This window comes from Anomaloglossus baeobatrachus, unplaced genomic scaffold, assembly GCF_048569485.1.
Source record: "Anomaloglossus baeobatrachus isolate aAnoBae1 unplaced genomic scaffold, aAnoBae1.hap1 Scaffold_246, whole genome shotgun sequence".
NCBI classification, from domain to species: domain Eukaryota; kingdom Metazoa; phylum Chordata; class Amphibia; order Anura; family Aromobatidae; genus Anomaloglossus; species Anomaloglossus baeobatrachus.
In genome coordinates, this window is record NW_027442070.1 from 41,290 (window position 1) to 55,052 (window position 13,763).

Consider the following 13,763-nt stretch of genomic DNA (forward strand, 5'->3'; position numbering starts at 1 on the left):
TCGACTATCCATCTCTACTGAAGACCCTTTCAGCTTTTTGAGAGTTGGGTGGAGGACATCATCTCTTAAAATAGGGTCCCACAGCTGCACCCCATCAGTGTAAGCAGGACTCTTAGGACTCTTAGAAGAGTCAATGCTCTAAAACCATGGGGGGCGCTTAGCCCCCTCTCTTCGTCACTGAGGATGATTTCATTTTTCAGGGATTAGAGAGGGTGGTCCTTGTGGTGGACTGCAGGTATGGAGAGCTGTTGTCATCGTATTAGATAGATAAGAATGATTATATGTATTGTAGAAATGTCTCCTATCATGTTCCCTAATTTTTTATTATGTCCACATCCTGGTCCCCATCTTGGACATCATAACAAACGTGCACTTTTTTGTTTAATTTACACATTGGACCATAGGAAAAATGACACTACAGCTACAGAGGTGACCGTCTGATAGCCCAGCTCGACTATCCATCTCTACTGAAGACCCTTTCAGCTTTTTGAGAGTTGGGTGGAGGACATCATCTCTGAAAATAGGGTCCCACAGCTGCACCCCATCAGTGTGAGCAGGACTCTTAGGACTCTTAGAAGAGTCAATGCTCTGAGACCATGGGGGGCGCTTAGCCCCCTCTCTTCGTCACTGAGGATGATTTCATTTTTCAGGGATTAGAGAGGGTGGTCCTTGTGGTGGACTGCAGGTATGGAGAGCTGTTGTCATCGTATTAAATAGATAAGAATGATTATATGTATTGTAGAAATGTCTCCTATCATGTTCCCTAATTTTTTATTATGTCCACATCCTGGTCCCCATCTTGGACATCATAACAAACGTGCACTTTTTTGTTTAATTTACACATTGGACCATAGGAAAAATGACACTACAGCTACAGAGGTGACCGTCTGATAGCCCAGCTCGACTATCCATCTCTACTGAAGACCCTTTCAGCTTTTTGAGAGTTGGGTGGAGGACATCATCTCTGAAAATAGGGTCCCACAGCTTCACCCCATCAGTGTGAGCAGGACTCTTAGGACTCTTAGAAGAGTCAATGCTCTGGTACCATGGGGGGCGCTTGGCCCCCTCTCTTCGTCACTGAGGATGATTTCATTTTTCAGGGATTAGAGAGGGTGGTCCTTGTGGTGGACTGCAGGTATGGAGAGCTGTTGTCATCGTATTAGATAGATAAGAATGATTATATGTATTGTAGAAATGTCTCCTATCATGTTCCCTAATTTTTTATTATGTCCACATCCTGGTCCCCATCTTGGACATCATAACAAACGTGCACTTTTTTGTTTAATTTACACATTGGACCATAGGAAAAATGACACTACAGCTACAGAGGTGACCGTCTGATAGCCCAGCTCGACTATCCATCTCTACTGAAGACCCTTTCAGCTTTTTGAGAGTTGGGTGGAGGACATCATCTCTGAAAATAGGGTCCCACAGCTGCACCCCATCAGTGTGAGCAGGACTCTTAGGACTCTTAGAAGAGTTAATGCTCTGAGACCATGGGGGCGCTTAGCCCCCTCTCTTCGTCACTGAGGATGATTTCATTTTTCAGGGATTAGAGAGGGTGGTCCTTGTGGTGGACTGCAGGTATGGAGAGCTGTTGTCATCGTATTAGATAGATAAGAATGATTATATGTATTGTAGAAATGTCTCCTATCATGTTCCCTAATTTTTTATTATGTCCACATCCTGGTCCCCATCTTGGACATCATAACAAACGTGCACTTTTTTGTTTAATTTACACATTGGACCATAGGAAAAATGACACTACAGCTACAGAGGTGACCGTCTGATTGCCCAGCTCGACTATCCATCTCTACTGAAGACCCTTTCAGCATTTTGAGAGTTGGGTGGAGGACATCATCTCTGAAAATAGGGTCCCACAGCTGCACCCCATCAGTGTGAGCAGGACTCTTAGGACTCTTAGAAGAGTCAATGCTCTGAGACCATTGGGGGCACTGAGCCCCCTCTCTTCGTCACTGAGGATGATTTCATTTTTCAGGGATTAGAGAGGGTGGTCCTTGTGGTGGACTGCAGGTATGGAGAGCTGTTATCATCGTATTAGATAGATAAGAATGATTATATGTATTGTAGAAATGTCTCCTATCATGTTCCCTAATTTTTTATTATGTCCACATCCTGGTCCCCATCTTGGACATCATAACAAGCATGCACTTTTTTGTTTAATTTACACATTGGACCATAGGAAAAATGACACTACAGCTACAGAGGTGACCGTCTGATAGCCCAGCTCGACAATCCATCTCTACTGAAGACCCTTTCAGCTTTTTGAGAGTTGGGTGGAGGACATCATCTCTGAAAATAGGGTCCCACAGCTGCACCCCATCAGTGTGAGCAGGACTCTTAGGACTCTTAGAAGAGTCAATGCTCTGAGACCATGGGGGGCGCTTAGCCCCCTCTCTTCGTCACTGAGGATGATTTCACTTTTCAGGGAATAGAGAGGGTGGTCCTTGTGGTGGACTGCAGGTATGGAGAGCTGTTGTCATCGTATTAGATAGATAAGAATGATTATATGTATTGTAGAAATGTCTCCTATCATGTTCCCTATTTTTTTATTATGTCCACATCCTGGTCCCCATCTTGGAAATCATAACAAACGTGCACTTTTTTGTTTAATTTACACATTGGACCATAGGAAAAATGACACTACAGCTACAGAGGTGACCGTCTGGTAGCCCAGCTCGACTATCCATCTCTACTGAAGACCCTTTCAGCTTTTTGAGAGTTGGGTGGAGGACATCATCTCTGAAAATAGGGTCCCACAGCTGCACCCCATCAGTGTGAGCAGGACTCTTAGGACTCTTAGAAGAGTCAATGTTTTGAGACCATGGGGGGCGCTTAGCCCCCTCTCTTCGTCACTGAGGATGATTTCATTTTTCAGGGATTAGAGAGAGTGGTCCTTGTGGTGGACTGCAGGTATGGAGAGCTGTTGTCATCGTATTAGATAGATAAGAATGATTATATGTATTGTAGAAATGTCTCCTATCATGTTCCCTAATTTTTTATTATGTCCACATCCTGGTCCCCATCTTGGACATCATAACAAACGTGCACTTTTTTGTTTAATTTACACATTGGACCATAGGAAAAATGACACTACAGCTACAGAGGTGACCGTCTGATAGCCCAGCTCGACTATCCATCTCTACTGAAGACCCTTTCAGCTTTTTGAGAGTTGGGTGGAGGACATCAGCTCTTAAAATAGGGTCCCACAGCTGCACCCCATCAGTGTAAGCAGGACTCTTAGGACTCTTAGAAGAGTCAATGCTCTAAAACCATGGGGGGCGCTTAGCCCCCTCTCTTCGTCCCTGAGGATGATTTCATTTTTCAGGGATTAGAGAGGGTGGTCCTTGTGGTGGACTGCAGGTATGGAAAGCTGTTGTCATCGTATTAGATAGATAAGAATGATTATATGTATTGTAGAAATGTCTCCTATCATGTTCCCTAATTTTTTATTATGTCCACATCCTGGTCCCCATCTTGGACATCATAACAAACGTGCACTTTTTTGTTTAATTTACACATTGGACCATAGGAAAAATGACACTACAGCTACAGAGGTGACCGTCTGATAGCCCAGCTCGACTATCCATCTCTACTGAAGACCCTTTCAGCTTTTTGAGAGTTGGGTGGAGGACATCATCTCTTAAAATAGGGTCCCACAGCTGCACCCCATCAGTGTAAGCAGGACTCTTAGGACTCTTAGAAGAGTCAATGCTCTAAAACCATGGGGGGCGCTTAGCCCCCACTCTTCGTCCCTGAGGATGATTTCATTTTTCAGGGATTAGAGAGGGTGGTCCTTGTGGTGGACTGCAGGTATGGAGAGCTGTTGTCATCGTATTAGATAGATAAGAATGATTATATGTATTGTAGAAATGTCTCCTATCATGTTCCCTAATTTTTTATTATGTCCACATCCTGGTCCCCATCTTGGACATCATAACAAACGTGCACTTTTTTGTTTAATTTACACATTGGACCATAGGAAAAATGACACTACAGCTACAGAGGTGACCGTCTGATAGCCCAGCTCGACTATCCATCTCTACTGAAGACCCTTTCAGCTTTTTGAGAGTTGGGTGGAGGACATCATCTCTGAAAATAGGGTCCCACAGCTGCACCCCATCAGTGTGAGCAGGACTCTTAGGACTCTTAGAAGAGTTAATGCTCTGAGACCATGGGGGCGCTTAGCCCCCTCTCTTCGTCACTGAGGATGATTTCATTTTTCAGGGATTAGAGAGGGTGGTCCTTGTGGTGGACTGCAGGTATGGAGAGCTGTTGTCATCGTATTAGATAGATAAGAATGATTATATGTATTGTAGAAATGTCTCCTATCATGTTCCCTAATTTTTTATTATGTCCACATCCTGGTCCCCATCTTGGACATCATAACAAACGTGCACTTTTTTGTTTAATTTACACATTGGACCATAGGGAAAATGAAACTACAGCTACAGAGGTGACCGTCTGATAGCCCAGCTCGACTATCCATCTCTACTGAAGACCCTTTCAGCTTTTTGAGAGTTGGGTGGAGGACATCATCTCTGAAAATAGGGTCCCACAGCTGCACCCCATCAGTGTGAGCAGGACTCTTAGGACTCTTAGACCCTTTCAGCTTTTTGAGAGTTGGGTGGAGGACATCATCTCTGAAAATAGGGTCCCACAGCTGCACCCCATCAGTGTGAGCAGGACTCTTAGGACTCTTAGAAGAGTCAATGCTCTGAGACCATTGGGGGCACTTAGCCCCCTCTCTTCATCACTGAGGATGATTTCATTTTTCAGGGATTAGAGAGGGTGGTCCTTGTGGTGGACTGCAGATATGGAGAGCTGTTATCATCGTATTAGATAGATAAGAATGATTATATGTATTGTAGAAATGTCTCCTATCATGTTCCCTAATTTTTTATTATGTCCACATCCTGGTCCCCATCTTGGACATCATAACAAACGTGCACTTTTTTGTTTAATTTACACATTGGACCATAGGAAAAATGACACTACAGCTACAGAGGTGACCGTCTGATAGCCCAGCTCGACTATCCATCTCTACTGAAGACCCTTTCAGCTTTTTGAGAGTTGGGTGGAGGACATCATCTCTGAAAATAGGGTCCCACAGCTGCACCCCATCAGTGTGAGCAGGACTCTTAGGACTCTTAGAAGAGTCAATGCTCTGAGACCATGGGGGGCGCTTAGCCCCCTCTCTTCGTCACTGAGGATGATTTCATTTTTCAGGGATTAGAGAGGGTGGTCCTTGTAGTGGACTGCAGGTATGGAGAGCTGTTGTCATCGTATTAAATAGATAAGAATGATTATATGTATTGTAGAAATGTCTCCTATCATGTTCCCTAATTTTTTATTATGTCCACATCCTGGTCCCCATCTTGGACATCATAACAAACGTGCACTTTTTTGTTTAATTTACACATTGGACCATAGGAAAAATGACACTACAGCTACAGAGGTGACCGTCTGATAGCCCAGCTCGACTATCCATCTCTACTGAAGACTAGAGTTGAGCGCGGTTCGTGGTTCGTGGTTCTCCAGTTCTAGGCTCGAGTGATTTTGGGGCATGTTCTAGATCGAACTAGAACTCGAGCTTTTTGCAAAAGCTCGATAGTTCTAGAAACGTTCGAGAACGGTTCTAGCAGCCAAAAAACAGCTAAATCATAGCTTGGTTTCTGCTGTAATAGTGTAAGTCACTCTGTGAATCAAACTATTATCACATTTCAGTGTATAGTGTGCGTGAACAGCGCCTTCAGATCACTGCTGTTTCTATAATGGCGATCGCCATTTTTTTTTTTTTTTCTTGTCTTCCTTCCCTAAGCGCGCGCGTCTTGTGGGGCGGGCCAGCATGTCAGCCAATCACAGACACACACACAGCTAAGTGGACTTTGAGCCAGAGAAGCAACGGCATGTGTGATAGGATCTGCATGTCACATGTCCCTGCATTATAAAACCGGACATTTTCTTCACGAACGCCATTATCTGCCTTCTGCGTCTTTGGTGTCAGACATCAGTGTCGCAGCTCCGTCCTCCTGAGTCCTATAGCCGATACAGCTGTATGCGCTGCATACACAACGTTAGACAGCTTAGGGAGAGCACATTCTAGCAGTCCTTTTAAGGGCTCAAAGCGGCAGGGTCAGAGAGCCATAGGTGACAGGTCCTGCAAACAGCAACAGCGTCTGTGTAGCCCAGGTCAGGGATTTCCTCCCTGCATTTCACCATTAGGAGGGAATAGAAAGGCAGGCTTCCATTCCTCTACCCAGAGCACCACAATCCTGCCACTGTACCCTCTTGTCCTCTGCACACTCCAACTCATTCTAACTAAGCCATTATACTAGCAAACACTCAGTGTACCTAGTGGCATCCTATCTGTGGCTATTGGACTTTGCTTTAGTCCCACTAGTGCCAAGACATTTGCAGAGCGCATCTGCCTGCGTTGCACACTCCAACTAATTATAACTAAGCCATTATACTAGCAAACACTCAGTGTACCTAGTGGCATCCTATACGTGGCTATTGGACTTTGCTTTAGTCCCACTAGTGCCAAGACATTTGCAGAGCGCATCTGCCTGCGTTGCACACTCCAACTAATTATAACTAAGCCATTATACTAGCAAACACTCAGTGTACCTAGTGGCATCCTATACGTGGCTATTGGACTTTGCTATAGTCCCACTAGTGCCAAGACATTTGCAGAGCGCAACTGCCTGCGTTGCACACTCCAACTAATTATAACTAAGCCATTATACTAGCACACACTCAGTGTACCTAGTGGCATCCTATACGTGGCTATTGGACTTTGCTATAGTCCCACTAGTGCCAAGACATTTGCAGAGCGCATCTGCCTGCGTTGCACACTCCAACTAATTATAACTAAGCCATTATACTAGCACACACTCAGTGTACCTAGTGGCATCCTATACGTGGCTATTGGACTTTGCTATAGTCCCACTAGTGCCAAGACATTTGCAGAGCGCATCTGCCTGCGTTGCACACTCCAACTAATTATAACTAAGCCATTATACTAGCAAACACTCAGTGTACCTAGTGGCATCCTATACGTGGCTATTGGACTTTGCTATAGTCCCACTAGTGCCAAGACATTTGCAGAGCGCATCTGCCTGCGTTGCACACTCCAACTAATTATAACTAAGCCATTATACTAGCACACACTCAGTGTACCTAGTGGCATCCTATACGTGGCTATTGGACTTTGCTATAGTCCCACTAGTGCCAAGACATTTGCAGAGCGCATCTGCCTGCGTTGCACACTCCAACTAATTATAACTAAGCCATTATACTAGCACACACTCAGTGTACCTAGTGGCATCCTATACGTGGCTATTGGACTTTGCTATAGTCCCACTAGTGCCAAGACATTTGCAGAGCGCATCTGCCTGCGTTGCACACTCCAACTAATTATAACTAAGCCATTATACTAGCAAACACTTAGTGTACCTAGTGGCATCCTATACGTGGCTATTGGACTTTGCTTTAGTCCCACTAGTGCCAAGACATTTGCAGAACGCATCTGCCTGCGTTGCACACTCCAACTAATTATAACTAAGCCATTATACTAGCACACACTCAGTGTACCTAGTGGCATCCTATACGTGGCTATTGGACTTTGCTATAGTCCCACTAGTGCCAAGACATTTGCAGAGCGCATCTGCCTGCGTTGCACACTCCAACTAATTATAACTAAGCCATTATACTAGCAAACACTCAGTGTACCTAGTGGCATCCTATACGTGGCTATTGGACTTTGCTATAGTCCCACTAGTGCCAAGACATTTGCAGAGCGCATCTGCCTGCGTTGCACACTCCAACTAATTATAACTAAGCCATTATACTAGCAAACACTTAGTGTACCTAGTGGCATCCTATACGTGGCTATTGGACTTTGCTTTAGTCCCACTAGTGCCATGACATTTGCAGAACGCATCTGCCTGCGTTGCACACTCCAACTAATTATAACTAAGCCATTATACTAGCACACACTCAGTGTACCTAGTGGCATCCTATACGTGGCTATTGGACTTTGCTATAGTCCCACTAGTGCCAAGACATTTGCAGAGCGCATCTGCCTGCGTTGCACACTCCAACTAATTATAACTAAGCCATTATACTAGCAAACACTCAGTGTACCTAGTGGCATCCTATACGTGGCTATTGGACTTTGCTATAGTCCCACTAGTGCCAAGACATTTGCAGAGCGCATCTGCCTGCGTTGCACACTCCAACTAATTATAACTAAGCCATTATACTAGCACACACTCAGTGTACCTAGTGGCATCCTATACGTGGCTATTGGACTTTGCTATAGTCCCACTAGTGCCAAGACATTTGCAGAGCGCATCTGCCTGCGTTGCACACTCCAACTAATTATAACTAAGCCATTATACTAGCACACACTCAGTGTACCTAGTGGCATCCTATACGTGGCTATTGGACTTTGCTATAGTCCCACTAGTGCCAAGACATTTGCAGAGCGCATCTGCCTGCGTTGCACACTCCAACTAATTATAACTAAGCCATTATACTAGCAAACACTTAGTGTACCTAGTGGCATCCTATACGTGGCTATTGGACTTTGCTTTAGTCCCACTAGTGCCAAGACATTTGCAGAACGCATCTGCCTGCGTTGCACACTCCAACTAATTATAACTAAGCCATTATACTAGCACACACTCAGTGTACCTAGTGGCATCCTATACGTGGCTATTGGACTTTGCTATAGTCCCACTAGTGCCAAGACATTTGCAGAGCGCATCTGCCTGCGTTGCACACTCCAACTAATTATAACTAAGCCATTATACTAGCACACACTCAGTGTACCTAGTGGCATCCTATACGTGGCTATTGGACTTTGCTATAGTCCCACTAGTGCCAAGACATTTGCAGAGCGCATCTGCCTGCGTTGCACACTCCAACTAATTATAACTAAGCCATTATACTAGCAAACACTCAGTGTACCTAGTGGCATCCTATACGTGGCTATTGGACTTTGCTATAGTCCCACTAGTGCCAAGACATTTGCAGAGGGCATCTGCCTGCGTTGCACACTCCAACTAATTATAACTAAGCCATTATACTAGCACACACTCAGTGTACCTAGTGGCATCCTATACGTGGCTATTGGACTTTGCTATAGTCCCACTAGTGCCAAGACATTTGCAGAGCGCATCTGCCTGCGTTGCACACTCCAACTAATTATAACTAAGCCATTATACTAGCACACACTCAGTGTACCTAGTGGCATCCTATACGTGGCTATTGGACTTTGCTATAGTCCCACTAGTGCCAAGACATTTGCAGAGCGCATCTGCCTGCGTTGCACACTCCAACTAATTATAACTAAGCCATTATACTAGCAAACACTCAGTGTACCTAGTGGCATCCTATACGTGGCTATTGGACTTTGCTATAGTCCCACTAGTGCCAAGACATTTGCAGAGCGCATCTGCCTGCGTTGCACACTCCAACTAATTATAACTAAGCCATTATACTAGCACACACTCAGTGTACCTAGTGGCATCCTATACGTGGCTATTGGACTTTGCTATAGTCCCACTAGTGCCAAGACATTTGCAGAGCGCATCTGCCTGCGTTGCACACTCCAACTAATTATAACTAAGCCATTATACTAGCACACACTCAGTGTACCTAGTGGCATCCTATACGTGGCTATTGGACTTTGCTATAGTCCCACTAGTGCCAAGACATTTGCAGAGCGCATCTGCCTGCGTTGAACACTCCAACTAATTATAACTAAGCCATTATACTAGCAAACACTTAGTGTACCTAGTGGCATCCTATACGTGGCTATTGGACTTTGCTTTAGTCCCACTAGTGCCAAGACATTTGCAGAACGCATCTGCCTGCGTTGCACACTCCAACTAATTATAACTAAGCCATTATACTAGCACACACTCAGTGTACCTAGTGGCATCCTATACGTGGCTATTGGACTTTGCTATAGTCCCACTAGTGCCAAGACATTTGCAGAGCGCATCTGCCTGCGTTGCACACTCCAACTAATTATAACTAAGCCATTATACTAGCACACACTCAGTGTACCTAGTGGCATCCTATACGTGGCTATTGGACTTTGCTATAGTCCCACTAGTGCCAAGAAATTTGCAGAGCGCATCTGCCTGCGTTGCACACTCCAACTAATTATAACTAAGCCATTATACTAGCACACACTCAGTGTACCTAGTGGCATCCTATACGTGGCTATTGGACTTTGCTATAGTCCCACTAGTGCCAAGACATTTGCAGAGCGCATCTGCCTGCGTTGCTCACTCCAACTAATTATAACTAAGCCATTATACTAGCAAACACTTAGTGTACCTAGTGGCATCCTATACGTGGCTATTGGACTTTGCTTTAGTCCCACTAGTGCCAAGACATTTGCAGAACGCATCTGCCTGCGTTGCACACTCCAACTAATTATAACTAAGCCATTATACTAGCACACACTCAGTGTACCTAGTGGCATCCTATACGTGGCTATTGGACTTTGCTATAGTCCCACTAGTGCCAAGACATTTGCAGAGCGCATCTGCCTGCGTTGCACACTCCAACTAATTATAACTAAGCCATTATACTAGCACACACTCAGTGTACCTAGTGGCATCCTATACGTGGCTATTGGACTTTGCTATAGTCCCACTAGTGCCAAGACATTTGCAGAGCGCATCTGCCTGCGTTGCACACTCCAACTAATTATAACTAAGCCATTATACTAGCAAACACTTAGTGTACCTAGTGGCATCCTATACGTGGCTATTGGACTTTGCTTTAGTCCCACTAGTGCCAAGACATTTGCAGAACGCATCTGCCTGCGTTGCACACTCCAACTAATTATAACTAAGCCATTATACTAGCACACACTCAGTGTACCTAGTGGCATCCTATACGTGGCTATTGGACTTTGCTATAGTCCCACTAGTGCCAAGACATTTGCAGCACGTCTGCCTGCGTTGCACACTCCAACTAATTATAACTAAGTTACATTGTCAGGGATATTTATTCTTTATTATTCTGCTGTTAATAAAGCTAGACCACCACTGCAATCTTCACCACCTCTCAATTTTTACTACCACATTTTCAGTCCACAATCTTGTCGCAATCAACATGAGTGGCAAAATGACAGATGCTGGTGGAAAGGGGAAGAGGCGTGGTGGAAAAGGCAAAAAAGGTTTTGTCAGTGGGGAAGGTGGCAAAGCTCCATTATCATCTGCTGCAGATAGACCATCTACTAGCAAAAGTAAGATGTCTACTACTTATTGTGGACAATCCGATGTGCTCCCTTTTTTACGGACACGAACAAGAGGAACAAAGGTAGATGATGGGCAAAAAAGGAAAATGCTTGAATGGATCTCAAGTGGTCCAACAAGTGCCCTCTCAGCCACTTCAAGTACCGCATCCAAAAAACACCAGTCCTCTGAGTTGTCATCCCAATCACACTTGATTTCTCCCAGCTCTGAAGTCTCCATCAGCCCTGCACAGTATGGTGGAACTGAGATGGCTGAGTCTGCAGAGCTGTTCAGTCACACTATAGCCTGGGAATCAGAGGTCTGCTCCCAAGCTACAGTTAGTACAGAACAGGAAATGGTCTGCAGTGATGCCCAGAACCTTTGTGACTCAGATTCAGGCCGTGAGGACCAAGTTTCTGAGCATAATGTTGACCCTTTGTCACAAACTGTAACACCTGTGGTTATAGACAATGAGGAACATACTGATGAAGATGAGACGCAGATACCCGATTGGGATGACAACTTAAATATTCGGTCAGGGCAAGAAGAGGCTCGGTCTGAGGGGGAGGGGAGTGCAAACACAACAATTGATGATGACGTTCTAGATCCCACCTACTGTCAACCCCCAGTCAGGCACTCGAGGAGGTCAACAGAGGCGGTGGAGGAGGATGCAACCGACGACGAAGTTACCTTGCACCTTCCTGGACAGAGTCGGAGCACTGGTAGCACGTCTACAACTGCATCCTCAGCCACCACTCTGCCTATGAGCATTATTCGGGGTGGATCAACAGGTCGCATGGCCTCTAAGCCTTGCCTAGCCTGGTCCTTTTTTCACATCGAAAAAGATCGCCCAACTCATGTGATATGTAACATTTGTCATGATTCTGTTAGTAGAGGTCAAAACCTCAGCAGTTTGACAACTTCTTCCATGAATCGTCACATGACTAAATATCATAAGTCCCGGTGGGAAGCTCACCGTGCTGCAATGCGGCCTAGCGGAGCGAACCATCCACCGCCCGCCTCTTCCAGTGCATCCGCGCGCTCTTCATCTTCTGGGACTGTGGGGACAGCTGTCACACCTGTTTTTCCACGCAAAACTTCCACCACTGTAACCGCAACAGGCAGTTTGCTTGTAAGGTCGTCAGTTGGTTTGGAAGGGGAAACAAGTGAGTGTGTACAGCTCTCTCAGACATCGATAGCACCAACGTTGGATGAAGGCAACATCATGTCTCCGCCTGCACTTTCCTCACAAACCAGCATTTTTCCAGGGACACCCTACTCAACACCGTCTACACACAGCAGCCAGATCTCTGTCCCTCAGATGTGGTCAAATAAAAGGCCACTTCCTCCGACCCATGACAAAGCTAAGAGGTTGACTCTATCCCTCTGTAAGCTGTTGGCTACTGAAATGCTGCCTTTCCGCCTAGTGGACACACAGGATTTTAGAGACCTTATGTCTGTCGCTGTGCCCCAGTACCAGATGCCTAGTCGCCACTACTTCTCTAAGAAAGGTGTGCCCGCGCTACACCAGCATGTCGCACACAACATCACCGCTTCCTTGAGAAACTCTGTGTGTGAACGGGTGCATTTCACCACCGATACTTGGACCAGTAAGCATGGACAGGGACGTTACATGTCGCTGACTGGGCACTGGGTAACTATGGTGATAGATGGTGAAGGGTCTGCTGCACAAGTCTTGCCGTCCCCACGACTTGTGTGTCAATCCTCTGTCTGTCCAAGTTCCGCCACTGCTTCTGCATCCTCCACCTCATCTGGGTCCTCCACCTCCGCCCCAAGCCTGCCTGGTCAGGCCACCAGCATTCTCACTGCGCAGAAGGAATCACGCACCCCTCATTACTATGCTGGCAGCAGAGCGCAACGGCATCAGGCGGTCTTTAGCTTGACATGTCTTGGTAATAAGAGTCACACAGCTGAGGAGTTGTGGTCAGCTCTGCGGTCCGAGTTTAATAAATGGTTGTCTCCACTCAACCTGCAGCCTGGTAAGGCCGTGTGCGACAATGCTGCAAACCTGGGTGCGGCCCTTCGCCTGGGCAAGGTGACACACGTACCTTGTATGGCTCACGTGTTGAACCTTGTCGTGCAGCAATTTTTAACACACTATCCCGGCCTAGATGGCCTTCTGAACAGGGCACGAAAACTGTCTGCTCACTTCCGCCGTTCAAGCGCCGCAGCTGAGCGACTTGCATCGCTCCAGAAGTCTTTCGGCCTGCCGGTTCATCGCCTGAAATGCGATGTGGCGACACGCTGGAATTCAACTCTCCACATGTTACAGCGACTGTGGCAGCACCGCAGAGCCCTGGTGCAATACGTCATGACGTATAGCCTGGGCCAACGAGATGCAGAGGTGGGGCAGATCACCCTGATGGAGTGGTCTCAGATCAAGGACCTATGCACCCTTCTGCACAGTTTCGACATGGCGACGAATATGTTTAGCTCTGACAATGCCATTATCAGCAT